The sequence below is a fragment of the Mus musculus genome, chromosome 13 (genome assembly GCF_000001635.26).
Source record: "Mus musculus strain C57BL/6J chromosome 13, GRCm38.p6 C57BL/6J".
In the NCBI taxonomy this organism is placed as follows: Eukaryota; Metazoa; Chordata; class Mammalia; order Rodentia; family Muridae; genus Mus; species Mus musculus.
Genome location: NC_000079.6, coordinates 38,881,945 through 38,908,441, shown reverse-complemented (window position 1 = coordinate 38,908,441; position 26,497 = coordinate 38,881,945). Strand labels below are relative to the sequence as shown.

The 26,497-nt window shown below is 41.6% G+C and overlaps 1 long non-coding RNA gene across 1 annotated transcript in view; it reads right to left on the bottom strand.

Moving 5' to 3' along the window:
* Positions 1-204: 204 nt before the first annotated feature.
* The window catches only part of Gm46392, a 46,508-nt gene continuing 20,215 nt past the window's right edge, over positions 205-26,497 (bottom strand). The window contains exons 4-7 of the long non-coding RNA XR_001780837.1: positions 11,643-11,825; positions 9,208-9,336; positions 8,999-9,078; positions 205-3,506 (exon numbers count right to left, since the gene is read on the bottom strand). This is a non-coding gene — a long non-coding RNA (predicted gene, 46392). The remainder of the gene's footprint in view (positions 3,507-8,998; positions 9,079-9,207; positions 9,337-11,642; positions 11,826-26,497) is intronic.

Below are 26,497 nucleotides of genomic sequence, written 5' to 3'. Positions count from 1 at the left end.
TGGGGGACACTTCTCTTCAAACCATTACTGACCCCAATGAAATCGTTCATGCAGTCTCTTCTAAGTAGTTCCATTGTCCACCATTTTTTTTAATAACATTTGAATCAAGGAAGGAAGACAATATCTACAAGTTTGGGGTTTTTTTGTTGTTGTTATTGTTTTGTTTTGTTTTGTTTTGGTTTGGTTTGGTTTGGTTTGGTTTTTACAATTATAACAGGGTCTGGGCAAATGCAATTTGTTGAGGTTATTAAATAGGTTCAATTTTTGAGAAAAAAAAAGTCTTTATAGAGTTCAGATCTGTTTGAGCACACACACACAAATGCTAAATGGTGCAATGGAAACTAAACACGCTGGAAAACAGACAAAGTTAGTTATCTGAGGAAGTGTGCCCTTAACTTGTATAGCCAAGCATTGCACTCACTTTCTAGGTCTTGTGTTTTACTGGCCAACTTGGGGCTGGTGGGTTTGATGGCCCTGTTCCTGCAACCTGATTTGGTCATCTGACCACATGGCATCATGCACAGGAGACTCGCATCACCCGAGCCTCACAATAAGAATGCCAGAACAGGACCATGGACTCTGATGGCCTTCCAGATCAGCACCAATGTCTTGAGAAGGTACAGAGAATCGGGGTGACTTCCCTTTCTTCTCCTCACCCTGCTGCCTTCCAGTCCCTCCTCACAAACCTGCACTCTCTTCAACTCCTTTCTCCATGTCCTGTAGAATATCTATGTCCTGTCTCCATCGATGTCAGAATCCCTTACTACGGTGGACCAGCGTGCCTCTGGCTTGGCTCCAGCCTGCGCCTTCATCCATCACTCTCATTGTTTCCAGCACACAAGACTCGCTGTAACTAAAGGAAGATGCTCGGTCGTTCAAAAAGTCCCCTTCTACTAATGGCTATCTTAATTGCGGAAAACCACGGGATAGGGTGTAACAATTTGATACACGGGTCTAGTGTGTAATAGAAGCAAGTGAGTTAGTCGCTTCTCCAGCTCCTTAAACTTTTGTTTAAATCGATGAATGTGGTAATCGTTCATTTGATGAAGGATGATACAGTATTCCTTTCTTCTTTCCCTCACCAAATGATTCCAATCACCTAGAATGTCAGTTCCAATCAAATTCTACGTAATTCCTTCTTGTCTTAGCGTTTCTCTTGTAAGATTCCTGGTAAGCAAAACAACTACAAGGAACTTTTTCTCCTCCTGCTTCGCCCCAGCGGAGTCACGTGACCTCCCTTGGCTCGCAGGTAAGATACTACGCGTGCCTGCTTTGGCGTGGCTCCCACCACACATATTAAAATAGTTTCCTTAGAGTCACTTCCATCTTGAACTTCATAGCAGGAACCATGTCATTTATCTTTGTGACTCTACCTCATAGATGGGTGAGTGGAACCGTAAACGTTTATCAAACCCGGAAACCAAATTCTACCTTCCTTAACCCGCCTTGCCACCCCACCCCCGCCCCCAAGTCTTCAGTCCAGCCTTCCCACGCTTCACTCTTAACTAAACTCCACTCAACTCTATCCCTCTGTGATTCCTTTTCCGAATCTTTCCCTGGAGCATGCGATTCATATCTTTCAACCTTATTTCCTGGAAGTATGCTATGTCCAAACCTGAGTAGAAAGCCAGCTGCGGAGAAGCTGCGCCTTAACATCTTCACACAGCCTCACGCTGGGCACACAGAAGCTTCCAGTATTTATAGTTTGATGTTCTCGAGTGGGATGGGGTGGGGTGACACAGTCTGGAAAGAGGGTACAGACTAAGTCCTCCAAAAGGTGACCATCTTCGCAAGCCCCAACACCATTTTCTAAATAAAACACTTCCCTTTGTTTAACAGAAGCACTCCCGTGGTCCTTGTCCCCATCCCTCTTCTTATTATTATCCGTTGCCAAATAAAACGCATCTATCCTGCAGCTAAGAAAGGCAATAAGAACGGGTGGCATGCTTTGAGTGCGTTTATTAGTCAGAGCACCCGTCCTTTACATGCACGGGTCTTTAATATGCATGAAACAGTGTTCTCCGATGCAACAGATGATTAAAGAAATATATTAAAGCATTCATTCTGAATGAAAATACACGGACAAGGTAATTCCCACGGCTCAGGGCAGCGACGGGGAGTAATGTCAGCTGAAGTAGGTCATTTCTCCTGAGAGAGACTCTATGGAGATTGCTTTCCATCTCTCGCACTGCTGTTAAATCCAAGAAGTTGCAGCACGGAGAGACAGAAAAATAAGTTTCTTGCGTGTTCATAGGCGAGATCTGGTGTTTTCGATGTTCCGGTCTTCTTCTGTCCTCCCTTTGTTTTCTACTTTAATGATGGATGGGATGATGTCATCACGGGGCTGGCTCATTGCTAAAGCCCCAGACGCTCTCTTTGCTCTCCTGGACTCCAGCTCGTCATGGTAGTTGCAGAAGCCTCTCAACCTTTCCTTTCTTCTTATTGAAAACCAAATGTTGCCCATATTTGTCACATCCATCATGATATTTTGAAATAAGTGGATATTATAAAATAGTTAAACACAATTAGTTAACATATGCATGGCCTAGTGTGTCCCTCCTCCTCCTCCTCCTCCTCCTCCTCCTCCTCTCTCTCCTCTCCCACCTCCCCCCCCCCCCTTTCCTCCTGTTCTTTCTTCTTTCTTGAGCCAGAATCTTACTATGTAGCCCTGGCTCGCCTGGAATTGGCTCTGTAGACCAGGCTAGCCTGGGACAAAACTTCTGCCTCTCAAGTGCTGGTATTAAAGGCATTCGCTGCCACACCACATTCTTTTTTATTTGTTTGCTTTACGGCCAGAACACTGCATACCTTTGCCCTCAGCATGTATAATGAATTGTGACTAACTGTAAGCACCAAGGTCCTTCTTTGTATAAAATGTAAAACTGCATTTATCCATTTATTTGGGGGCAGGGCATGTGAAGGTCAGATGACAACTTGTAAGGCCCTGTTCTCTGCTTCCTTCCATCATGTGTGCTCTGAAGGCTGAACTCAGGTTGTCAGGCTTGGTGACAAGTACATTTTCCCCTGACTGATCAGTCTTAGCGGCTCTCTTCTGGCCTTTCCTAACCTTTGCTTTTCATCTTTCAAATAGGAACCACAAAGTCTTTGCCTCACTTAGGTTGTTGTGGATAAAGTAAGAATGAGAGGCCAGATAAAATAAGGACTTCAAAACTTTCAAATTGGCAGATTAATTATCACTGAAGTGGCAAGACCAGGGCCAGCATGGCTCTGTACCAGGTCCTCTGGGTATCTGTATGGCTGTTAGCTTGGTGTTTCCGTGGGACTCCAATAAGGAAGTGGGTGTATCTCTAGCTCTTTTGCCTGCTCTTGCGACTCTTCTTCTCCTATTGGATTGCCTTGTCCAGCCTTGATATGAGAGTTTGTGCTTATTGTTATTGTATCTTGTGTTGTCCTGTTTGGCTGTCTTTTCTTGGAGGCATGCTCCTTTGTGAAGAGGAAATGGAGGGGGAGTTGATCTTGAGGAGATGACAGGTGGGTGGCAGGATCTGGAAGAAGTGGAGAGAGGGAAAACTGTTGGGATGTATTATATGAGAGAAGAATCTAAGTACCCAAGGAGTTGAAGGGGTCTGCAACCCTATAGGTGGAACAACATTATGAACTAACCAGTACCCCCAGAGCTCGTGTCTCTAGCTGCATATGTATCAGAAGATGGCCTAGTCAGCCATCACTGGGAAGAGAGGCCCCTTGGTCTTGCAAACTTTATATGCCCCAGTAAAGGGGAATGCCAGGGCCAAGAAGTGGGATTGGGTGGATAGGGGAGCAGGGCAGGGGGGAGGGTATAGGGGACTTTCAGGATATCATTTGAAATGTAAATGAAGAAAATATCTAATAAAAAATTAAAAAACAATGTTTAAAAAATAAAGCAAAAGAAAACAAACAAACAAAATTATCAAGACTTTCTTGATTCCACAGTGTAGGATCCCCCAAATTTGAATGGCATACTATTTCTATGTTAAGTCATGAGATCAGTCCCAACACATACATAGTATGGACTAAATGCAAACTTGGCTTTACTTAATCTAGAATCAGAAGGACAACCTTTGGACAAACTGGCACCTTTGAGATAGGGCTGTGAAGTCCCTAATGGGGACTCTGCTTTTAAACAATTGATCCACAAAGAATTGTTGATTAGTGACAGCCACAGGCGGGTAGGGTGCACACAGGATACAATTTCCCAAGTGTCTGGAATTATAATGCAAATTTGATGTCCTGTGACTTGCGTCTGTGTCAAGTTCATCCACTGTGTATGTGCAGAGACAGGGCTGAGTCGCCACACGTGGTCTGAGATGAGGAAAAGAAGGAAAGACAACACATCTCTTTCCCTACGATGCCTGAGCAATGCATTGCTGACACGGGACTTGAACGGCAGCAGTTCATTCCCCCACGGTTCTGGAAGCTGAAGTCTGAGCTTTAAAAAGGGCTGATTACTCTGAAGTCCTATTCCATACCTTGTAGTTACTGTCTTTCTCCAATGCTTCAATGATCTTTTGAGTGTGTGTGAATGTGTGTATAAATATGTGTGTGAGTGTGTTTATATGAGAGTGTGTATAAATATATGTGTAAATGTGCATAAATTGTGTATGAGTGTGTTTCTCTGTGTATGTATGTGTATTTGTACTTGTATGTGTGAGAGTGTTTATAAATATGTGTGATTGTATGTTTGTGAGTGTGTGAATGTATGTATATATATAAATAAGTATGAGTGCGTATAAGATGTCTGTCCATGTGTATGTGTGAGCGTATGTGAATGTGTGTATAAATATTTGAGCATGGGGGGAGTGTTTATAAATATGTGATTGTGTGTGTTAATGTGTGGGAGGGAGTATGTGTATGTGTATATCAATATGTGTGTGAGAGATGTCTGCGAGTGTGTATGTGAGCATTGTGCTTAGTTTGTGTGGAAGTTTGTATATGTGAGGACATGTTTGTGAAAATGTGTGATTGTGTGTGTATGAGTGTGTGTAAGTGTGTGAGTTTGTCTGAGTATGTATATATAAATATATATATGCATAAATATATGTGTTTGAGAGTTGTTTGTGTGTGTTTCAGTTTGTGTTAGTGTGTTAGTGTGTGACCATGTAAATATTTGAGTGTGAAAGAGTGTTTGTATAAGGTGTGAGAGTGAGTGTATGTGTGTGAGAGTGTGTATGCATGCATGTATATGAGTGTAGGTATGTGTGAGAGTGTGTACATATGAATGCGTATATGTGAGTGTGTGAGCATGTGTGAGCATGTGTGTGCTTGTGCACATGTACATGTGTGTGTGCCTATATCCTTTTTTCCCCAACTTTCCTCTAAGTCAGTTTGGATTATGGCCCACTCTAAACAATTCATTCAAATGGGTTTTCCCTTCCAGACTCAATATCAAAATACATGCGGCTTTGAGGTCATGTGGACTGGGACTTGTGGGGTGAATTTGGGAGGGACACAAGTCAGCCCCGAGTAGACAGAAGCAGTTCAAAGATTAGAGGGAAAGTCAGGAAGATGGTCCAGGCAGAGGGAAGGAGGGATCAGGAGAAGGCAAGCATGTCATGCCAGCAGCAAATTCCTCAAAGGAAAATGCACTTTTCAGTCACAGAGCACAGTGCTCTGGGTCACAGCAGACCCAGAGGAAGAGACTGAGTTTTACCGATTGGGAACTGAAGTCTGGGTCTTGCCTCTTAACAGGGTTTTTTTACAACCCAGGACCTTCTGAGGGTACTGCCCACAGTGGGGTAGGCTTTCCTACACCAATTAATAATCACAACATCCCCCCCTCCCCCAGACAAGCTTATATGCCAATTTGATGTAGGAAATCCCTCAACTGAGGCTGTCCTGTCAGATGACTGTTCCCTGGGTTAAACTGACAATTAAAGCTAACCAAAATATTAGGATTAGACCAGATCCTCTGCAGTGACTTTTCTCCATGATATTGATGTCTTTTAAGTGATATTGATGTCTTTTAGGTGATATTGATGTCTCTGGTCCTTGCCTATGCTCTGAATAGCAAAGACACAAATGCAGGTAGACTCTATCAGGGAAAAAAAACCTATATTTTTAAAAATTCTTATTGCTTGAGAATTTCATGCATACATCTAATGTGTCTTAATCAAAGCCCATATCCCAATCAACTGATTCCTCCCCTGCCACACCCTTCACCACGTTTCCTGCCCAACTGCACATGCTTTGTTTGTAAACACACTGAGTCTCCTTAGAGCTCATTCTATTGACATAGTGTAGGATCCTCTACTGGAGCATGAGCTCTGGGATCACATTTGTGAAGACACTGACCCGCTCTGCCAGCAGCCATCAATTACTCCTTAGCTAGGGGTGGGGCTTCCTAAGCCCTCCTCCCTTCCAGGCTGGGATTTGGGCTGATTTGATCATGTGGAGGACCCGAGCATATAGTCACAGGTACTGTGCAATGACCCTGTCATGCCAAACACATACTGTTTCTCTGCACCTGTCCACGACCCTCTGAGTCTCACAATCTTTACACTCCTTTTGCAATGATCTCTTAGGCTTAGAAGAAGATGTGATAAAGAATGAATCCTCCAGCCAGGCAGTGATGGCACATGCCTTTAATCCCAGCACTTGGGAGGCAGAGGCAGGCAGATTTCTGAGTTCGAGGTCAGCCTGGTCTACAGAGTGAGTTTCAGGACAGTCAGGACTACACAGAGAAACCCTGTCTCAAAAAAAAAAAAAAAAAAAAAAAAAAGAAAAAGAAAAAGAAAAAGAAAAAAGAAAAAAAGAAAAAAAAAGAAAAAAAAGAATCCTCCAAAGTACAATAATGACCTGACCTGGCCTGGCATGGCCTGGCCTGGCCCACTTGTGTAATAGTGGTTCTAATATTACAGGAGTAACCAAGCATTTTCTAGCTGGATTTAAACCCACTTCTACAAAGTATATTTTTCAAAAGAATATGACCAGAGTAGGCTTTGAGATCTGAATAAACATTGGTGTTGTCACAGATCATGAATTAGATTAGACATCATCTTATAAAAATCAAACAAACAGTAGCGTTGGCTTATCAGTTCATAGAAAAATAAATTCTTGAATTCAGTTCTCTCAAGTTTTTCATTTAAAAAATTACACTGCTCTCACACATAGTGGCATATACTTTTATTCCCAAAACTCAGCAGACAAAGGCAGATAGATTAGTGTGACTTTGAGACCAGCCTGGTCTACATATCAAGTTCCAGGCCAGACAAGGCTACCTAGTGAGATCCTATCTCAAAAATAATAAACATTATACATTATTGAAAAATAAAATGTAACCGGAAAGTTTCTGAGAGACTGGAAATGAGCCAGGCATGCTAGAACACATCTCTAACCCCAGCACTTGAGAAATTAGAGACAAGGATCCAGAGGCTAACGTCAGCCAGGGAGACACATTCCCACGATAGATTTTTTTTCCACTTTATGGCTTTTATATTGGAGGTAATATAAACATTTCCAGCTATACTATGATTTTTCACTGTGTTGAATGGAATTTGATAGAAGATAATTAAATGGAATTGGTCAAACAATATCAAAAGTTCCAAATGAATCAGCTGGAGTTGACTCTATAGGAATGAGAACGGTTGATGTTTATGGACCAGGACCAGGGCATAAGTTGATGAAAATGATGTTTGGAAAGGTCAGGCATGGAGTCTTATACAGGATGGGCTAGAGGGAAAACAGGAGTGGAAGCAAGAGTCTGGTATGTTGCTAAGAAGCTATAAGCAAGGACTGGAGAGATGACACGGTGGTTAAGAGCACTGATTGCTCTTGTCAAGGTCCCGAGTTCAATTCCCAGCAACCACAGAGTGGCTCACAACCATCAGCAATGGAATCTGGCATGTTTCAAGACAGTGACAGTGTACTAGTGTGTGTGTGTGTGTGTGTGTGTGTGTGTGTGTGTGTGTGTGTGTGTGTGTATAATCTTTTTTAAAAAAGAAGAAGCTCTGAGCAAGCATGGCAATATAGGGAAAAGGAAGGGAGACTAAATTATTCAGTTGGGGTGGAGAGTGTCTATCCTGACATCGGCATTCTATGCTTGTATTCCAAAAGAACGCCTTCCCATGCTTACCAGTAGGAAGGGATGGTAAAAAAGTAGTGTGATGCTTAACCCTCAACAGAGAGGTTTCTTCTTGTAGTGGATTGTAATCAGTACAGAGACTCAACACTCATCAAAACACAGAGACTGACTGTGGAGTGCTCAGGACTAAATTGGACCCCTATAGCATAATCTTCTCCCTCCCCCACGCCCACCACCCCCAACCAGGCAACAGCAGAGAAGAGGAGGAAACAGCCAGAGGTCAGGAAGTGCTGCTGCAGTGGACAAGCCAGGGCTGTGACACTCATGAACTCATATCAGCTGTGATTCCCTACACAAGACCTGTACAAGATTAAGCCAGTCAGCATGCAAGCAGGGACAGGGCAGTGACTCTTAGCATCCCTAGCTGGGGAGCTAATGGCAGCTGGTGGCTTCAGGTGAGGGGAGGCTCAGTTTTCTTTAGGAGTGTGGCCACTAAAAAACTCTTTTCCACATCACTGTTCCTCTAGTTGTCCTCAGAGTTCACAGAAGAGGCAGGAGGCAGGTTAAAAAACAACCTTGGCCAATTGGGCTTGAAACATGTAAGACACGAATGCTTATTTCAGAGACCTGCAGCCTGTTTTTTTTTTCTGTATTCTATGTGCCTGCATTCATCTATAACAATAAGATATTCATAGTAGAGACTATGGCCTGGAGGCACAGGGTATATTTTATTTGCCTCTTTATAGTAAAAGTCTTTGGCCTGGTTGTGATCCTAGCTGAGGCAAGCAGATTTTTGTGTGTTTGAAGCAAGCCTTGTCTAGGAAGTTGCAGACTGGCCAAACCAAGGATACATTGTGAGACCCTGTCTCCAAAAGTTAAAAAAAAAAAAAATAGGTTAACAACTTTATAACATACCGTGGAAACCAGAAACCACCTTTGTTTAGATGATAAGTGTTCCCCTTGGTGTTGAAGACTTACCCGCCTGTGTTCTGCTATTTGAGAGGTGGTAGGGTCTTGAAGAGGTGATCTTGATTGCCACTGCATCATGGGAGCATGACCTAAAAGGAGTCATGGGGACTCTTAGCTCTTCCTCTCCCTGTGTCTGTGCAACGGGGTTGCAGCTTCACAATAGTCTCTCCTGGGATCCCTTCAGAGTTGCAGACCCTGCCACATGGACCAAGCCTCACCTTCTCTCCGTGAAATCCTCAAGTCTCTGGTTTCTATTTCAACTGAGGCTGCACGTTCACCAGTGGCTTCTGGCTTCTCACTGTGCTGAGCCTCAGCCGCTCTCCATGACCCCTTCATGCCTTCAAAGCCTGCACAAGGTACACAGTATCGGCCCCTTCTCAATACACCCAATGTAGACATGGTGAAGGCAATCTTGTGATCTCACTGTCATTTAATTTATGTTTTACTTTAGCTGGAAAAACCCAGAGGGACTGGCACTGGAGCACGGTCTGATTTAGATTAGTCTAGGCAATGAATTCAGAGTACATCTAACCATGGATAAAGTTACACAGCTACATATACGTAAAGTTACATGGATCAAGGTTGGCACAGACACAGTCTCCACTCTCCGACAGCTCACAGTCTACCTAAGAGTCAAGTCCAAGCCTCTGACCCAGTCTTCAGCAGCTTTCCACAGAGTCCGATGTGCCACACACATCCCCAACGCTGAGTGCACAGGGATATGATTTGCAGAGCATCTGATGGTAAAACTGCCTGTCAATAGATTCCACTGTCTAGACTGTTTTAATTAGATGGTAATAATGGCAAGTTAAGCATTAAGTTCCAACTCACCATGGTTGTTTTAAAACATACCCTTTGTGTATGAGGGTGATCTGGCTGTGATGTGGGTTCATTCGACTGATCCAGCTGGCTAGGTGAGTGTCTCCTTTCTCCCTTTCATGTCCTGAAGCTGAACACTCAGTTAAAGGGGACTACCCTTCCTGGACAGAGAAAGACCCAGACTCCAATCAAGGGTATATAAGCAGCTGTGCCCCCTATGAAGACGACCAGACAAGCTCTCAAGGCTACGCCATTGGCCTAAACCACCCTCTTTCCTACCCTGACCTCTCCACTGACATTTATGTCTGTCTACTCCTTCAAATTTAAACTAAAAATAGAATTGTGAAGTAAGCCTAGCTGTAGTGAGCTTTCTGATTTATAAATACATATGTATGAATTTGTAATATTTGTATTTTGTAATATATACAGTATACTTAATTACATATTAAAAATATAGATCTGTCCAAAAATATCACATCTAACAAATAAAGGAAGCATAGACATTTTCAATATGAATAAAATAAAACAGAAAATCATTTAAACATTACAGTATAATGATATGTTGTTTCCAGTTAATCAAAGACATGCATTTTTTTTCTCTCAGTGAGAAAATAAATACATTATTTTATTTTTAAGCAAGTAGTTTTAGGAACACTGTAACTCAGATGGAAAATACCTTTGCTTTGGGCACATCCATTGTGTATGATAATCAAAACCATTGCATGCTCAGTTGACAACCCTCTGGGTCTTCCCAGACCAAAGAGGAACATGATAAATTAAATACAGATGAGATCAGAATGCAGCTTTTTAATTTTTGTGGAGCCCTCCTGAGATGCTGCTGGTGGTAACTTCTGAACTGTGTTTTATTGATGTTGGAAGATCTTGCTTATATTATAGCTAAGTTTGATATCTGAGCAGAAAAAAAAATGATCACGTGGGGGTGGTGAGGTGGATGCTGATGGTGGTGGTAGTGGTGATACGGATGGTGGGGATGACCATGACAGTTGTGGCAGTAGTACGGTGTGGCTTTAGAAATGGTAAGCGTGCCAGCATCCCCCTCCTGGTGCTGGGTTAAAAGGCAGCTGCTCTGTGTTTGTGTTTTTGCCATAAGAGCTCTGGCTCCTATTTTGGTCAGCTGCTCTGTCAGTTACACACACACATACACACACACACACACACACACACACACACACACACACACACACATACACACATGAAAAATGGGCTCCCCACCCTTCATTCATGTCAGAACTCAACAGTTTGAGTAGCACAAATATTCTGCAGTCACTCATGAAAAGAAATTTTTAATAATAAATATCTAACAATTAATGGGCTGGTAGCCGCGATTGTCTGCGGGGCATAATATCTAATTTCCCTGCAATGTTTCATATCCTCAGTTTTCACGCTGCAACAGTCTATCATTAAAACCAAATGCAGGTTTCTATCACTTTTATTTATTTTTCAAATCAACTTATAAATCATTGCCAGGCCTTGTTATAGATGAGTTCTAATAAATTATCGGCTGTGGACAAATTCTGAATGTTAAACACTTCCTTTCTCTTCCTCTGGCCCCGGGTCTCTGTCTGTTTCTTGCTATTGTTCTCTCTCTCTCTCTCTCTCTCTCTCTCTCTCTCTCTCTCTCTCTCTCTCTCTCTGCCATGTCTACCGCCCTCCAGGCCTAGATACCCCACTGCCTGTCCCGTAGGTGTAAAGAACACAGAGCCCTTGGTGCTTAATTATGTTCTATTTAAATAATGCAAAAACACATTTATTTTTCAGAGGAAAATACCAATATAGGAGACAAGAGTCATTTTACAGTCCTTGAGAAATTTACCTTCCTGGATTTCCAAAGAGAAGCATTTTCCTTAGAGGTGTCCTTGCTTTCCCCACAAGCTGGAGAGTGAACACACTGAGCCTGTCCTTCACATCTGTCAGGTGAGGTGCCCTGTCGCCGTTTCTGAAACTACTGTGACATGTCTCTGAAGTCCTTCCACTTGTCCCAACAGCTGCCGGTGCCCTGTAAGGGTATGGAGTTAGTGTCAGGCACTGCTCCCTCTGAACAGGGTTAGCAGAGCCCATGAGAGACAGAATGCTCCCTACTCTACAGGGGCAACCCAAGGGGCAAATATTCTTAAGGGTCCCCACCTTCACAAGAACCTTAAATAAAAATAAGGAAATAACCACATATCAGTGGCACAACACACACATAGATATTTTGGTATATATACCAAAGCAAGCAGAATTAGAATCATCATGGAAGAAACATGCCTTAAACTTATTGAGTAATAAAAATAACTATGACAAACTTCATTGAGAATTATGCTTCAGGCATTGTACCAAGCTCTTTTGTAACCATTAGCTCCAGGAGGTAGGTGTTGTCATTAACTTTCACTGTTTGACAGTTGAAGGATTTAGTCGTCAATTTAAGAAGTTTGGGATTACAGAATAGGCCATTGTGACTGTTTCTTTGTTTTATTTTTGTTTCTTAATGTAGACACTAAGGATGCAAAGTTAGGTCACTTTACCAACAAATCCATCTCCTCAGATTGAAGGAAGTCTTAAGATTCCCCTTAAGCATCTCTAAAAGGAAAAGGGAATTTAAAATGCTCAAGTAAACTTAATGTAAGACTATTGGCTGAGCTCGCTGTTGTAGGTCAGTTCTTTGTAACCTTACAGGAGCAGACCTATGCTTGTTGCAATAGGGTTACCAAAGTGGCATCAGGCAAAAGGATGTGGCTGAAGCACCTATGCCAGCCACTGTACCTGTGGTCAGTCATCCACTCTACCTGTGGTCAGTCATCCACTGTACCTGTAGTGTACATGAACCACAGAACAGCTCAAAGCTAGAGCAATCTTGGGGTTTTTAAGAAATTGCAGCATCTATTTCTCAATAATCAACATCCATTGATTTACTAAACAACACATTTCCTTCACATATTTTTGTGATTTTGATAGTTAAGTGGTTAAATGTCTATCTTGACTTGAGACTGCAAAACCAAGACCAGCAACCAGATATCTGATTACCCCAACATGGAGTAACAGGGGGCTGTGGAACCGAAAAGAAGCCCACAGACTGGCAACGTGGAAATACATAGTGGCTCAGTCCCATTCCTCCCTGACAGAGATGCCCTCACTGGGGTCTTTGCACAGACGACAAGCTGTATGGTTTCAAATGGGCTAGATGCAGTATTATGAGAGAAAAATGCTTATTTTCAAAGGACTTTCCAACTTTCTATAAAAGGCTTTAAAATGAAAGTCATAATATATGGCATCTGATTTCTGATATGTGATCTTCAATCATGAGAGCAAAATATTCGAATCCTTGCAACTCTCCCACCTCATTTCTGATTGAGCCCAGCAACAGTGAAGATGGCTTGAGGGATATAAACTGTAGGAGAAAGGGGAATGGCTCATGAGTGAAAGCTACCCAAGGAAACACCTCACCTTTCATTCATTGCACTGTTTGCTCCATTTCAGTGTTGATGATCATATCTGCTCACCAGTGTTTACTTAGAACATCACCAACCTCCCATAACAGTTCTAATATGAGCACCTACTACTTGCCACATATGACCTGTCTATATGGGGCAGATCATCAATGGAATAGATGTTGTGCATCAGTCAACATGTTAGACCGATTCCTTGAGTTTAATGCAGGGAATAGCAATAGACCCACAATAACATGTGTATGAATTTAATTCCATCTATGTTTGATATTAAGAACAAAAACCACAGCTGACAATGAAAGAGTAGAACAGGTCTGAAGACCCGACAAAGGATCTTTTAAGCTGAAACCTAAGAGACAGGGAGGTAGGAGAACATCCACCCGTGGACAAAAGGGATACTGGCTAAAGACATGTGTGATCAAATGATACAGGCAGGTCACAAGGTACCTTCAGCTGTAACAAGAGTTTGGACATTTGATGAAAGCAAAAAGGATTTAAAGAAGTGGGTGTTTGTTCTTTAGATGTGACCAAGTGGAGGGGAAGGGACTTGATGAGCAGAGCTGAGAAGTGTCACTCAATAGAGGAATACGGAGCATCATGACAACTAAGACGAGGGATGTGTGCTCTAAACCACACAAGTGGTCCCAAGGGTCAGAGGCTGCTCAAAAGGCCAGCAAAATGAGACAAAGATTTAATAACTAAGCCCTAACCCTAACCCTAATCTGGACTTCCCAAAATAAAGTTTAATAAGAACCTTAAGGAGTGACTGGACTTGACCAGTGCCCATGTCCAGCAGGTCATAATTGCCTGTAGCCCCTGTGCACATCATGTCACACACACACACACACACACACACACACACACACACACACAGAGAGAGAGAGAGAGAGAGAGAGAGAGAGAGAGAAAGAGAGAGAGTGTGTGTGTTAAAAATAGATCTCTTTAAATAGTAGAATCTTAAGATTCTTTTTTTGTGAGATAGAAGCAGTAAGTATAAACAAATTCTGAAACTGAGCATATGATCCCAGCACTTGGGAGGCAGAAGTAGAAAGATTGTGAGTTCAAAGCCAGGCCAGGCCATAGAGTAAGACCTTGTCAAGAAAGAAAAGAAAACAGAAAGAAGGGAGAAAGGGAGGGAGGGAGGGAGAGAAGGAGGGAGGAAGGAAAGAAGGATGGACAGAAAGAAAGAAATTCACTATGAAAAATTTCAAAACAGAATGGGGTTAACAAAACTCCAGTATGCCCAGAATCAAGATTGGGTAAGATCAATAGTTTGCCCCATCTACTTTATCTGTCTCATTTCTGCCTCTTGTTCCTGAGTGATAAACCACAGAACAGCTCATCTGTACTGGAACACTTTGAATAGCATTTACACTGCACTGGTTATTATCAGCTACGTAGAGATGACTTGAATTACACTTAAAGATGTGCCATTACATGTAAAGGACTTGAGTGTGTGTGTGTCGGGGGGGGGGGGTATCTGTGGGAGTCCTGGTCATGCCCCGCCACACATGTAGATCCTGAGGAATACCTACACAAACAAGGATATGGCCACTTTTGCTCATAAGGGGATATTACTCTTGCACAGCTACCCAGCGTGAAGTTTTAATTGGCTAAGCTTATATATAAAGAATTCATTCAACACTGCTTTTCATGTTTAAAGACAATTTGCTATAGATGCTGCTTTTCTGCCCTTCTGTCACTCAGTCCTTCTTGTCTTCACTCTACACATATCTGCCAGCCTTAATGATCAGGTAGGTGCAAGATGTCCACCCTCCCTCACATTAATTACCCACCTCAGGGAATGTGCAAAATGACTGGGCCAACTGCTGCCGCCACCTGTGACTGTTTGTATCAGACACACCACAGCATGTCCCATCCATAGAAAAAGTTGCTTCATCTCAAAAAGCCATTCAAATGGTGACCTTTTTCCATGTCTACTCAGGAAAAAAAAAAGGTGAGAGCTGTTTTTCTTTTGCATAGTGATGATCACCAAAGATAGATCTTCCTACATCAGCTCCTTCATGCTTGCCAGACTGACTCCATCACCTCCCCTCATCCCCCACTTCAGTGACCTGTCCTTGGGTTTCCTGTCCACTCTTCACACATCTGCTCAATATTTATGAATAAAGCCTTCTCCCATGGAACTGTGGACTCTGGGTGTCAGATTGTCTCCAAAACACATTTTTATCTGCTTAAGTGCATAGTGTGGTGCCAACTACAGCTTAGGTTCTTGGTAAACATCTGCCAAATGGGTGACTGGAAATATAAGAAGCCCTGCTTTTCACAGTCTGAGGCTACACTTAAATTATCTCCCATCCCGCTGCCCTGTGCCACCCACTAACTCTGTTCTAGTCCTCTGCAGACAGGACACATCACAGCCATGGCATGCATCTCTAGTTGTATATAGATACTTTTCTTAAAATAATAAAATCTTATGATTTAAGTTTTCTGCCTGTAGAGGGAAACATATAAACAAACATCCACAGATGCTATTACATACTTCAGCAGGGCAGGGGCTTCGCAGCCACCATCCTCCCCCACCCAAAAGCAATTTAATGCACCACTGGAAATTGCCTATTAATTGGACTGGAAATAAAGTAGCCTGTGAGGGTTGATCAGGGAAAATACAGTCCCCACATGTGTGAGTGTGTATATAAATACCTATGTATGTATGTGTACAATATTTCACCCACAAGTAAACAAGCAATGGTGCTACGTCATTTTCTAATTACAGGGTTGTTTCATAAACTGAAATGCTAACATGGGAGAGGTAAATCATAGCAATGTAATTAATAAAACGTTTAGATACTTAAACCCATGTGTATACCCCTGGGGCACCATGTCGATAAGAGAAGCTTGCAGGCATATTTTAAAAATTTTATGCAATCATTTGCAGATCTTGTAGTCAATAATTGTTACAAACTGCATTAACTCCTTTCTTGCCAGACCCCTAGAGTAAAATTTTCATTTGTTAAATCTTCTTTGCACTTCCCAGGGTCTCTTAGGGTGGCCAGAAATGGTAGAGCAGAAGGCAGCTCTTGCTGGCTTAGCTGGATGACTAAGGCAAGAGAAGTCCCCTTTCTACAAAAATAGCAATATACGGCAAGGGAGAATCCTGGTACTCTAGAAGAAGTTACCCCTTGACCTTTCATAAGAGGGAAACCGTAGCAGATAATTAATGCCAGAGAATGGAAATTTGCCGTTTAAATTTGTATATCTTTTTTTATTTTGACCTTTTAAAATTGTGTCTGCAGAACATTCCAGCATTGCTTGTGGGAATGCAAAACCAAGTAGTCACTTTGGAAAACGAAGTTAGCAGCTGAAGTTAAAGGTGTAATATAAACCTAACATTGTACCCGGGGCCAACTATCCCCACAACTCCCCAGCAGCAAGCTGTGTGTCCTGTAATCCAGTAAAGCAACCACAATTAGCAGCGGTGCAAACTGTATCTCAAAACAGCCAGAAGGATGAATTTTGAGTGGACTCATCATACTGAAATGAGAAAGCCCTATGGTATATGTATCCACTACCCTAGTTACTATTCATATAATGTATACATCAATCAGGATATCATGGTGCAATATAATTATTATGTATAAGTTCACTCAATAATTTATGCATAAATGGTCATAGGATATTATTATCCTTAGCAGCCAAAACTAGATACAATCCAAATACACAATTGTTGAACACAGTCATACAGTAAAAACAAAAACAAAAACAAAAAAAGCCAAAACATGCCTCAGTGCAAAGGAAGAAATATTAAGAGTCTATAATGGGGATAATATCATATTTCCTGAAAGAATTCAGATATACAAAAGCATATTATGTATGGTCCACTTACCCAATGTCTTGAAAAGGCAGCATGGAAGCAGAAGGTAGGTTGAGTGCCTGGACCTTGTGTAGGACCTGAGGTTAGCTGCAAGTAGGTGCAGACTATCTGACTAAGATGATGCAAATGTCCTAAACCTGGCCTGTGGTGATGGGTATGCACCTTACTGAATGTTCTAGGATATTTAATTATGCACTTAAGATTGATAGATTCGACAATATGAGTGCTTTAATAGTTGTCTTAAAATTGTACTCAAATGTTTACTGATGTTTATATCATTCCTAAAAGCAATTCATATCGAATTATATCCGTATAAGAGAATGTATTAATCTAACGTAAATTTGCCATATAACCAACAGTTCTAGTTGTAAATATCCAACCCAAAGAAATAAAACCATAATAAGAGTTGCTAGAAAGAGAGGCTCATCAACCCCACCCACTCCTGAGGCTCTGTGAGTACTTATTGGTTGCTGGGGGAGATGCACTTTCTTCCATGGTGACCTTCCCAGGCTCCTGTAAATAATTCTTTCTCTTGTGAGTAACCCCGAGTAAACTCAAAAAAAAAAAAAAAAGATATAAAAGTTAGGGGGAACTGGTTATGAGGAGAAAGAGGCCCAGAAGGAGTAGGAAGGGTAAGAGAGAGCAATGGGAAGTGAATATGATTGAACTAGTTTATATGTGTCTATGAAAATATCACAATGAAATCCATTATAGTTGTTAATATATGCTAATAAAAACTGTTTAGAAATGAGACAACACAGGCGGAAGCACAGAGCCACTGAGGCAGCACCCTTGGCGGGCTGCAGACAGCCGGCCACCGTCCGGACCAGAGGACAGGTGTCCGCCTGGCTCGGGAGGCGGCCTCAGCCTCAGCAGCAGCGGTCGCCATCTTGGTTCCGGGACTCAGCAGAACTTAGGAAATTAGTCTGAACAGGTGAGAGGGTGCACCAGAGAACTGGGCAGCTTCTGGGACAGGCGGAAGCACAGAGCCGCTGAGGCAGCACCCTTTGCAGGCTGCAGACAGCCGGCCACCGTCCGGACCAGAGGACAGGTGTCCGCCTGGCTCGGGAGGCGGCCTCAGCCTCAGGAGCAGCGGTTGCCATCTTGGTTCCGGGACTCCCTGGAACTTAGGAATTTAGTCTGCACAGGTGAGAGTCTGCACCACAGAAGCTGACAGCTTCTGGGAACTGCCAAAGCAACACAGCTTCTGAGAAAGGCCCTGTTTTGGGCCTTCTTCTTCAACCAGGAGGAGGTCCAAAAACAAGATATCTGCGCACCTTCCCTGTAAGAGAGCTTGCCAGCAGAGAGTGCTCTGAGTACTGAAACTCAGAGGAGAGAATCTGTCTCCCAGGTCTGCTGATAGACGGTAACAGAATCACCAGAAGAACAATCTCTAAACAGAGTCAACTATAACTACTAACTCCAGAGATTACCAGATGGCGAAAGGTAAACGTAGGAATCCTACTAACAGGAACCAAGACCACTCACCATCATCAGAACCCAGCACTCCCACTTCGCCCAGTCCAGGGCACCCCAACACACCCGAAAACCTAGACCTAGATTTAAAAGCATATCTCATGATGATGGTAGAGGACATCAAGAAGGACTTTAATAAATCACTTAAAGAAATACAGGAGAACACTGCTAAAGAGTTACAAGTCCTTAAAGAAAAACAGGAAAACACAATCAAACAGGTAGAAGTCCTTACAGAAAAAGAGGAAAAAACATACAAATAGGTGATGGAAATGAACAAAACCATACTAGACCTAAAAAGGGAAGTAGACACAATAAAGAAAACTCAAAGTGAGGCAACACTGGAGATAGAAACCCTAGGAAAGAAATCTGGAACCATAGATTTGAGCATCAGCAACAGAATACAAGAGATGGAAGAGAGAATCTCAGGTGGAGAAGATTCCATAGAGAACATCGGCACAACAATCAAAGAAAATGGAAAATGCAAAAAGATCCTAACTCAAAATATCCAGGAAATCCAGGACACAATGAGAAGACCAAACCTACGGATAATAGGAGTGGATGAGAATGAAGATTCTCAACTCAAAGGACCAGCAAACATCTTCAACAAAATTATTGAAGAAAACTTCCCAAATCTAAAGAAAGAGATGCCTATGAACATACAAGAAGCCTACAGAACTCCAAATAGACTGGACCAGAAAAGAAATTCCTCCCGACACATAATAATCAGAACAACAAATGCACTAAATAAAGATAGAATACTAAAAGCAGTAAGGGAAAAAGGTCAAGTAACATATAAAGGCAAGCCTTACAGAATTACACCAGATTTTTCACCAGAGACTATGAAAGCCAGAAGAGCCTGGACAGATGTTATACAGACACTAAGAGAACACAAATTCCAGCCCAGGCTACTATACCCAGCCAAACTCTCAATTACCATAGATGGAGAAACCAAAGTATTCCACGACAAAACCAAATTCACACATTATCTCTCCACAAATCCAGCCCTTCAAAGGATAATAACAGAAAAAAACCAATACAAGAATGGGAACAACGCCCTAGAAAAAACAAGAAGGTAATTCCTCAACAAACCTAAAAGAAGACAGCCACAAGAACAGAATGCCAACTTTAACAACAAAAATAACAGGAAGCAACAATTACTTTTCCTTAATATCTCTTAACATCAATGGTCTCAACTCCCCAATAAAAAGACATAGACTAACAAACTGGCTACACAAACAAGACCCAACATTTTGCTGCTTACAGGAGACACATCTCAGAGAAAAAGATAGACATTACTGCAGAATAAAAGGCTGGAAAACAATTTTCCAAGCAAATGGTATGAAGAAACAAGCTGGAGTAGCCATCCTAATATCTGATAAGATTGACTTCCAACCCAAAGTCATCAAAAAAGACAAGGAGGGGCACTTCGTTCTCATCAAAGGTAAAATCCTCCAAGAGGAACTCTCAATTCTGAATATCTATGCTCCAAATACAAGGGCAGCCACATTCATTAAAGAAACTTTAGTAAAGCTCAAAGCACATATTGCACCTCACACAATAATAGTGGGAGACTTCAACACACCACTTTCACCAATGGACAGATCATGGAAACAGAAACTAAACAGGGACACACTGAAACTAACAGAAGTGATAAAACAAATGGATCTGACAGATATCTACAGAACATTTTATCCTAAAACAAAAGGATATACCTTCTTCTCAGCACCTCACGGGACCTTCTCCAAAATTGACCACATAATAGGTCACAAAACAGGCCTCAACAGATTCAAAAATATTGAAATTGTCCCATGTATCCTATCAGATCACCATGCACTAAGGCTGATCTTCAATAACAAAAAAAAATAACAGAAATCCAACACTCACGTGGAAACTGAACAACACTCTTCTCAATGATATCTTGGTCAAGGAAGGAATAAAGAAAGAAATTAAAGACTTTTTAGAGTTTAATGAAAATGAAGCCACAACGTACCCAAACCTTTGGGACACAATGAAAGCATTTCTAAGAGGGAAACTCATAGCTCTGAGTGCCTCCAAGAAGAAACGGGAGAGAGCACATACTAGCAGCTTGACAACACATCTAAAAGCTCTAGAAAAAAAGGAAGCAAATTCACCCAAGAGGAGTAGATGGCAGGAAATAATCAAACTCAGGGGTGAAATCAACCAAGTGGAAACAAGAAGAACTATTCAAAGAATTAACCAAACGAGTAGTTGGTTCTTTGAGAAAATCAACAAGATAGATAAACCCTTAGCTAGACTCACTAGAGGGCACAGAGACAAAATCCTAATTAACAAAATCAGAAATGAAAAGGGAGACATAACAACAGATCCTGAAGAAATCCAAAACACCATCAGATCCTTCTACAAAAGGCTATACTCAACAAAACTGGAAAACCTGGACGAAATGGACAAATTTCTGGACAGATACCAGGTACCAAAGTTGAATCAGGATCAAGTTGACCTTCTAAACAGTCCCATATCCCCTAAAGAAATAGAAGCAGTTATAAATAGTCTCCCAGCCAAAAAAAGCCCAGGACCAGACGGGTTTAGTGCAGAGTTCTATCAGACCTTCAAAGAAGATCTAATTCCAGTTCTGCACAAACTTTTTCACAAGATAGAAGTAGAAGGTACTCTACCCAACTCATTTTATGAAGCCACTATTACTCTGATACCTAAACCACAGAAAGATCCAACAAAGATAGAGAACTTCAGACCAATTTCTCTTATGAATATTGATGCAAAAATCCTCAATAAAATTCTCGCTAACCGAATCCAAGAACACATTAAAGCAATCATCCATCCTGACCAAGTAGGTTTTATTCCAGGGATGCAGGGATGGTTTAATATACGAAAATCCATCAATGTAATCCATTATATAAACAAACTCAAAGACAAAAACCACATGATCATCTCGTTAGATGCAGAAAAAGCATTTGACAAGATCCAACACCCATTCATGATAAAAGTCTTGGAAAGATCAGGAATTCAAGGCCCATACCTAAACATGATAAAAGCAATCTACAGCAAACCAGTAGCCAACATCAAAGTAAATGGAGAGAAGCTGGAAGCAATCCCACTAAAATCAGGGACTAGACAAGGCTGCCCACTTTCTCCCTACCTTTTCAACATAGTACTTGAAGTATTAGCCAGAGCAATTCGACAACAAAAGGAGATCAAGGGGATACAAATTGGAAAAGAGGAAGTCAAAATATCACTTTTTGCAGATGATATGATAGTATATATAAGTGACCCTAAAAATTCCACCAGAGAACTCCTAAACCTGATAAACAGCTTCGGTGAAGTAGCTGGATATAAAATTAACTCAAACAAGTCAATGGCCTTTCTCTACACAAAGAATAAACAGGCTGAGAAAGAAATTAGGGAAACAACACCCTTCTCAATAGTCACAAATAATATAAAATATCTCGGCGTGACTCTAACTAAGGAAGTGAAAGATCTGTATGATAAAAACTTCAAGTCTCTGAAGAAAGAAATTAAAGAAGATCTCAGAAGATGGAAAGATCTCCCATGCTCATGGATTGGCAGGATCAACATTGTAAAAATGGCTATCTTGCCAAAAGCAATCTACAGATTCAATGCAATCCCCATCAAAATTCCAACTCAATTCTTCAACGAATTAGAAGGAGCAATTTGCAAATTCATCTGGAATAACAAAAAACCTAGGATAGCAAAAACTCTTCTCAAGGATAAAAGAACCTCTGGTGGAATCACCATGCCTGACCTAAAGCGTTACTACAGAGCAATTGTGATCAAAACTGCATGGTACTGGTATAGAGACAGACAAGTAGACCAATGGAATAGAATTGAAGACCCAGAAATGAACCCACACACCTATGGTCACTTGATCTTCGACAAGGGAGCTAAAACCATCCAGTGGAAGAAAGACAGCATTTTCAACAATTGGTGCTGGCACAACTGGTTGTTATCGTGTAGAAGAATGCGAATCGATCCATACTTATCTCCTTGTACTAAGGTCAAATCTAAGTGGATCAAGGAACTTCACATAAAACCAGAGACACTGAAACTTATAGAGGAGAAAGTGGGGAAAAGCCTTGAAGATATGGGCACAGGGGAAAAATTCCTGAACAGAACAGCAATGGCTTGTGCTGTAAGATCGAGAATTGACAAATGGGACCTAATGAAACTCCAAAGTTTCTGCAAGGCAAAGGACACCGGCAATAAGACAAAAAGACCACCAACAGATTGGGAAAGGATCTTTACCTATCCTAAATCAGATAGGGGACCAATATCCAACATATATAAAGAGCTCAAGAAGGTGGACTTCAGAAAATCAAATAACCCCATTAAAAAATGGGGCTCAGAACTGAACAAAGAATTCTCACCTGAGGAATACCGAATGGCAGAGAAGCACCTGAAAAAATGTTCAACATCCTTAATCATCAGGGAAATGCAAATCAAAACAACCCTGAGATTCCACCTCACACCAGTCAGAATGGCTAAGATCAAAAATTCAGGTGACAGCAGATGCTGGCGTGGATGTGGAGAAAGAGGAACACTCCTCCATTGTTGGTGGGATTGCAGGCTTGTACAACCACTCTGGAAATCTGTCTGGCAGTTCCTCAGAAGGTTGGACATAGTACTACCGGAGGATCCAGCAATACCTCTCCTGGGCATATATCCAGAAGATGCCCCAACTGGTAAGAAGGACACATGCTCCACTATGTTCATAGCAGCCTTATTTATAATAGCCAGAAGCTGGAAAGAACCCAGATGCCCCTCAACAGAGGAATGGATACAGAAAGTGTGGTACATCTACACAATGGAGTACTACTCAGCTATTAAAAAGAATGAATTTATGAAATTCCTAGCCAAATGGATGGACCTGGAGGGCATCATCCTGAGTGAGGTAACACATTCACAAAGGAACTCACACAATATGTACTCACTGATGAGTGGATATTAGCCCAGAACCTAGGATACCCAAGATATAAGATACAATTTCCTAAACACATGAAACTCAAGAAAAATGAAGACTGAAGTGTGGACACTATGCCCCTCCTTAGAAGTGGGAACAAAACACCCTTGGAAGGAGTTACAGAGACAAAGTTTGGAGCTGAGATAAAAGGATGGACCATGTAGAGACTGCCATATCCAGGGATCCACCCCATAATCAGCATCCAAACGCTGACACCATTGCATAGACTTGCAAGATTTTATCGAAAGGACCCTGATATAGCTGTCTCTTGTGAGACTATGCCAGGGCCTAACAAACACAGAAGTGGATGCTCACAGTCAGCTATTGGATGGATCACAGGTCCCCCAATGGAGGAGCTAGAGAAAGTACCCAAGGAGCTAAAGGGATCTGCAACCCTATAGGTGGATCAACATTATGAACTAACCAGTACCCCAGAGCTCTTGACTCTAGCTGCATATGTATCAAAAGATGGCCTAGTCGGCCATCACTGGAAAGAAAGGCCCATTGGACACGCAAACTTTATATGCCCCAGTACAGGGGAACGCCAGGGCCAAAAAGGGGGAGTGGGTGGGTAGGGGAGTGGGGGTGGGTGGCTATGGGGGATTTTTGGTATAGCATTGGAAATGTAAATGAGCTAAATACCTAATAAAAAATGGAAAAAAAATTTAAATAAGTGCATTCCTTATTCAAAGTCATTTTTCATGCTGAAAATAACCCCTCTTTTCGTAGAAAGGAACATCTAAGAAGACCCTAAATATTTGTTAATTGCATATTTTTAATGTTATTAGTCAAATGTAGATTTGTTATTTCCACTGTATTTCGTCACAGCAATGTTCATTTGTGCCAACATATGCATCTCCCTAGACTTGACAGAGGTTAGCTTGATGGTTGTTGTAGTTTGATTGAAAAAAAAAATGGATCAGATATTTGAACATTGATTCCCCAAGTAGATGGTACTGGTTGATGGTTATGGTACTTTTAGAGATCAGAGTCTTGCTGGCAGGAGAGTGTCACTCGGGGATGGACTTTAAGATTTGATAGCTTTGTGTTTGCCATTGAACATGTGCATGCTCATCTCCCTACTCTGGCCGCCTTCTGTCATGCCTCTACCTCTATCGTGGGGTCTAATCCCTCAGGAATGTAAGCCAAAATAAAGTTGCTCACAAGTTGCTTTGCAAAAAAAAAAAAAAAAAAAGAAAGAAAAAGAAATGAGACAACACGCAAATTCAATGCAATTCACTTCTATTCTCCAAGGTCACTCTTAGGAGAAATAGAAAAAAAAATCTTAAAACCCATCAGAGACATGAAAGAGCTCAGAAAGACACCAAAATTCTGAGCAAGAAAATGTTTTCTTGGATTACAGATCTTAGATTACTAATAATAGATAATAGACAAAATGATGCAATTTAAAATGTTCACCTGTTGTTCAAGCGTGCAGTGTGAAACATGGTGAGGTTTCCTGTCACTGTGGAGTTCAAAGCCTATGCAAATGTAGTTTTTTCAGGGGGACTTAATAGTTACAGCTATTGTCCGTGTCCTTAGATTCCCATTTACCACAGGGCCATTCTTGTTCCTTGTCCTTCCCAAGAGAAAGAAAACTGCTGTTTAGTGTTGTCTCAGTGCTGTCCATGGTTCTTGATATTAATTTAATAATCCTCATGTTATATTATAATGCTCCTATTTATATGAATCACGGGTGTCAAAGAAAAGGCAAGGCACTCGCTCAAGTCATGCAGTAAGTCATGGAGATCAGCTGTCTCCAGGAATACCCAGCTCCAGGCTGCCTGCCATCACTGAACGCTCAATAGCATAGAGGTGCTGCACTCTCGTCTTGAAGCTGAGACTGACTGTCATTGATCAGCATTGGAGAGGAAGCAAGTACAGAGCTCCGTGAGCCTTGCTTGGTAGAATGAGTATGGACGTATATTTATTGGTCAACCTATCCACACTCCAAAGAATCATGGGTAACTGTAAACTGTGTAGTTGTCAAACTCTGAGTTGTTTGGCTCACTACTATGAACAATTTATAGTTTTGTAATAAAAACCAGAGTGACTGGGGAGATGGCTCAGTCAGTAAAGAGCCTTTTGTGCAGGGCAGAGGACCTGAGTTTGGATCCTTAGAACCACGTCAAAAGCCAGCCGACTAGCGTGTACCTAGTCTGGTACCAGAGCTAGAAATAGAGATGTACTCATTGGCCAGCTTGACTAACCAAAGGAATGAGCTTCCTGCTTAAAAAGCTGCCTTAAAAAAATCAATCTGGAGAGTGGCCTCAGAAGCACACTCAAAGTCAAATTCTGATACACATGCGTGCACATACACACTCACATGCACACACCACACTGACAAGCACACACAGCCTATACATAAAAGGCAAAAGCAAAAGCAAACAAAACAAAACAAAACAAAACAAAACAAAACAAAACAAAACAAAACAATGAACCAGACATTTTTCTCTAAAAAACTACAGTTGTTCTTCTGTGTCACCAGGTTGTGCAACCTTGAGTTCAACGCTCTGTAGGAAGCGTTAGAGGGGAATCTGTCCACACTGAACATGCATAGACTGTTTCCTTCCAGTTGTCCCTTAAACTGTACACTACTCACAATGGCATTTAATGTGTGATGAAGAAATAATTTCAACTCTGCAGGAAGCCATATATGGGATATATAGAACTTGAATGCTCTCTTAACTAAGGGACTTGAGGAGTTCACAGATTTTGATATCTATGGAGATCATGGGAGCAGACCCTTTAGATACCAAGGACTGAATATAAACAGGTAACAAAAAAAGCCACAATTCCTCTGGACATGGTCCTATGCATCTCTTCGGCAGGAAAGTGAAACAATTTATTCATGTGACTTGCTGTTTTCAGAAGCCATCAAAGCTTAAAAGAAAACAGATCACAGATAAAGACTTAATGTCAATAAATACAATACACTCAACATGGTTTGGGTCCAT